Raw genomic sequence first — 4927 nt, 5'->3', positions numbered from 1 at the left:
GCATTGCTTGGGGTCATGGTAGATTTAAGAGAGAAGGACAGAGAGTGGAAATGTGAATATAGATAACATTTTAAGGCTGTTTGCTATATGGAGAAGCAATAAGATGGAGTTCTCGCTTTGGGGAGGTGAGGACACGAGAAGGCTGTTTTCTACTTGAGTAGGAGCTCTGACTTGCTGATAGGGTGGCCTGTCAGCCATTCTCAGGGGAGGCTGACCACTCTGGAGAGAAGGGAAGGCTGCCTGGGATGTTGGACTCAGGTTCAAGTAGGGAGGCCCAATCAGACAGGCAGGCCTCTGACACACAGGTTTAGGGGGGTTGTTCCAGAATGAGGCTGAGGTCTTGATATTGGGGTCAGCGAGGAGATGTGGATGAACAGGCTAGGAGCAGCTCCGGGCTGAGGGCAGTGTGACCCCAGGAAGGCATCCAACCATCTTCTTGGCACATGGTCAGCTGTCTGCAAATGGGCTTTGGGAGCTGCTGGGTGAGAAGCCAGCATGCACAGCTGGTGAAGCCCCAGTTTAGAATTCATTTCAGGCATGGGGTCCCTCCTGAGCACAGCCAGGGTACCCATTCCTCTCCCAATGACCCCATTGCACTCCAGATCTCAATTCTGAACCCCAGGCTCCTGTGCCCAGCCGCCCAGTCACATTAGTACTGGGATAATTTTAGGGAGCTCAAGCTCCCCTTGGTCCCAACTTGCAGGCAACTCCTACCCTAACCTCTGGCTTGACCTCAGCTACTCTCCCCCAGCTCACATCTTTAGCTGGGGGCTGTCTTCGAGACTCTGGGACATGCCAGGTAGCCATGCCTCAAGGCCACATGGAATTGCTTCTGGCCTAGATTGCTTGTCTGATGCCTACATAATACTTGTTTCCTCAGGATTTTTTTCAGATAGCTTCTCACCACCAAAGTCTGTCCTGCCCACCCTGCTGACAAAACCCCCAGCATTTGAAGCTTACCGTGTTCACCAGACTGACCAGAAACAGAACTCATATATTGCTGGTTAGGAGAAAAGGAGTGTTTGACAATATCCAGCTAAGTTACATAGGCATTTATCTTTTGGGCCAGCGATTCCAAAAAAATTACCCAAAAGACACACTGGCAAAAATGTAAAAGGATACATAAACATGGTATTAACTACAGTATAATGTTATTTTGTAAGAGATTTTTGCCATAGGGCACATGCGCTTGCTGTGGAGAGAGAGAGACAGAGACAGTGAGAAGGAAAGTGAAAAAGTACCACCCCAAGGAGGATGGTTATGCTGCAATCCCTTCTCTATTCTTCTGGGTTCGTGGGCACGCATGCACAGGTGCCCACTGTGATTTTCAACCCACCAAGTCTGAAACTCAAACTGTGGTTGGCCATGTGGAAGTCCAGAGATGTAACCACTACACCATCTTCTGGCCCCTATTTTAAATGTTTTTAGTTTGCTACAGGGTCCACGTGTTTATAAGAGAGAGAGCTCACCCCCCCAGTGGGCGATGGCCACACCACAATCCCTTTTCCTCCATCCTCCTCTCGGGATTTTGGGCATGCACACACATGCACCCAGCATGTTCCTCAAGCATTCAGGTGCAGGTCTCAAACTGTGGAGGTGGCCATGTAGGATCCAACCACCTTAACCACCATGATACTATCTGGCCCAATTGCTCCATAATTTTAGCAGGAAAAAAAAAAAATCCTGAAACTGTCCACATAATCATCCACATATGATGAATTGAATAAACTATTAAATGTCCACACCTTGGGTACTCATAACTGTCAGCAGTAACCGATACTTGATACATTTTGTTGTGGAGTAACCCCCAGGAACAGAATCAGGATGTTGTGGTTAAGACCTGCAAAATGGGGACCAACAGTTAGTGTAATGGCTATGTCACTGGACTTCCATGTAGTTGACTGCAGTTCAAGTCCCGGACCCAGAGGCTTAAACTCATGCTGGACACGTGTGCATGCATGCCCAAGATCCCAAGAAGAGAATGGAGGAGAAGGGATTGTGGTGTGGCCATCCCCCCTGGGGGGTGATTTCTCACTTTCTGTCTCTCTGTCTCTCTCTGTCATCCTGGCAAGTGCACATGTCCTGTAGCAAAAACCTCTCAAACAAACAAACAAACAAAAAAAGACCTGTAAAATGGAGGAAAAGGTGTACTGCCATTTACCTAGCCAGAGACCACTGAGAATTATACACATTTGCCTATATTAAAATCCCTGTGGAAGCCCAACCACAGTGGCACCAGTGGCTAGGTGCTGCTGGGTGAGGCTGGAGCCACCTGAGAAGACCTGAGGTTTGGACCAGGTTGACCTGAACACACCAGCAGGTGTGCCTGTTATCCTGGCAGGCTGGAGGGCCAAAGAAAAGATTGCAGCATTGTAGGCCCCTGTTGGGATTTTTCTCTCTGTGTCTCTCTCAAGAAATGAATTTTTGAAATATTTTTATGGGACCAGCCCCATAAAGCAGTGCTGAGCACTGTACATTGGGAACAAGATCCCACATGGTCAACAACGTTTGACTCCCAGCCCTAGCAGCGTGAAAACTCGCTAGGCAGGCGTGTGTGGATGCCCCAAATCCTGAGCGGATGGAGAAATGGAGGGGAAGAGCTTATGGAGTAGGGGTCAGTAGAGGGCATAGCGGGTATGTCATTGTTGGCCACATGGCCAACTATGTTCGAGTCCTGGGCCTGGTGGCTTGAAACTCATGCCGTGTGTGCCCAAGATCCCAGAAGGAGAATGGAAGAGAAGGGATTGCGGCAGGGCCATCCCCCTAGGGAGTGATTTCTCACTTAACCTCTCACTGTCTCTGCCTCTCTTTCTCTCCCCAGCAAGTGCACACATCCTAAGGCAAAAAATGCTAAAAGGAAAAAAAATGCTTATGTATTCTGGGGAGATAGCAGGAATTTTGTCTCTCCCTGAATCCCTTATAAAATACATAGACAAAATAGCAAAACAGAAATCAGGTAGGCGACACTGACTACAAAGCCAGGTGATGACATATTTTACAAGCCAGAGGCAAAGTTCCAGAGCCTCGCTCTCTGTACACTATCAGCACATGGGTGCAAGGGCCTCCGGTCACCCTCTCAACTGAAGCAGCTAAAATCCTCAGTGACATAAATCCAATACTGATTTACAGATGCTGGGCATCAAGCAGCCAGGGCAAGATCCATGAGAGAGAGAGGAACAAGATGGGGTGAACCCTAGGGAAGTCTTCTGGCTATCATACAGGGAAGGGAGTAGGTAGGGGAGACAGGCCACTGGGCGGCAGGCTGTCCAGAGAGCTCCAGAGATTTGGGAAGGCTCTCGAGTGCCAGCAAGCAGAGAGTCTCAATTTTTTTTTGCCCAGGGCTGGAAAGAACACCCAAGAGGAGTCGGGGAGGCAGCTCTGGGTACACAGAGTGCTAGGAGTCATTTGTTCCCTCCAGCCCTGGAAAGCCTTCCCAGGCTACCCCAAGGGGCATCAGGCAGGGTGACCAACTGAGGTACAATAAGCTAAAAGGATGCTCTGTCCAGACAAATGACACTTAGAAGGCTGGAAGGGACCAAAGTGTTTCCAAGTGCTTTTTCTTTGTCCAGAACAAAACACAGGAACACAAACATACTCAGTATTCGACAGGGAAAGTACATGATGTCTGCCTCGAGCCAAAGAAGGAAAATATGGCCCATAGTGAGGAGAGGCGCAATAGGATGAAGCAAACCTAGAAATATCGCCGATGACAGAATGAGTAGCATGGGCACTAGGCAATTACTGCCATTGTTCCAGATGCCCAAGGAGCTAGGGGCAAGGCTGAATGTGCGTAGGCATGGATCAGGGGTGTGTAAAAAACAATGGAGCTGCGGAGACCACAGGACCCAGAGGCCAACCCAGTGATGCTCCTGGTGGCCACAGTGAGGCCGCTGATCATCAAAAAGAGTAAGAGCAGCAGGGCTGGCAGGAGGCATAGGGATTAAGGCACCGGATTTTCACACAGTGGACTACAGTTCAAGTCCCGGACCTGATGGCTTGGTTTCTCACTTTCCCTTTCTCTCTTTCTCTGGTCAAATTAAAAAATAATACTAATGAATAAAATTACATAATTCTTTTTAAAAATTTTCAAAAAAGAATAAGAATAGAAACAGTTTAAAATATGTGAAATAGGGATCAACAGATGGCATAGCAGTTATGTCGCTGGATTCCCACGTAGTCCCTTTTTTCCATTTTGCAGTTTGAATCCTGGAGCTGGTGGCTTGAAACTCACAATGGGTGTGTGTGCATGTGTGCCCAAGATCCTGAGAGGAGAATGGAGGAGAAGGGATTGTGGTGTGACCATCCCTCCTGGGGGGTGATTTCTCGCTTTCTATCTCTCTGTCTCTCTCTGTCTTTCTGGCAAGCGCACATGCCCTATAGCAAAAACCTCTCCAAAAAAAAAAAAAGAAAGAAAGAAAGAAACTGATGGTTTATGGGACCTGCAGGTGGTGCAGTGGTAAAGGTGCTAGAACCCACGTGACTGAATGAATGGCTTGAGTCCCAGACCTGGCAGCTTGAAAAACATGCTGGGTGCATGTGCGTGTGTGCCCAAGATCCCGAGAGGAAAATGGAGAAGAAGGGACTGTGGCACGGCCATTCCCACTGGGAAGTGATTTCTCTCTTTCTTTGTCTCTCTCTGGTGAGCACACATTCCCTATAGCAAAAAAACTAAAACAAAAGCAAAACCAAAAAACACTAAAAAAAAAAAAAAAAAAAAAGGGGAACAAGGGGGGGGCGTAATGGCGGGGTGGCTAAAGCATGTAGTTGGCCACAGTTCAAGTCCTGGACTCAGTGGCTTAAACTTACGCTGGGCACGTGTGTATGCATGCCCAAGATCCCGAGAGGAGAACAGAGGAGAAGGGATTGCAGTGCGGCCATCCCCCCGGGGAGTGATTTCTTGCTTTCTGTCTCTCTGTCCCTCTCTTTC

The sequence above is a fragment of the Tupaia chinensis genome, unplaced genomic scaffold (genome assembly GCF_000334495.1).
Source record: "Tupaia chinensis unplaced genomic scaffold, TupChi_1.0 Scaffold000111_1, whole genome shotgun sequence".
In the NCBI taxonomy this organism is placed as follows: domain Eukaryota; kingdom Metazoa; phylum Chordata; class Mammalia; order Scandentia; family Tupaiidae; genus Tupaia; species Tupaia belangeri.
Note: the sequence above shows the minus strand (reverse complement) of the source record.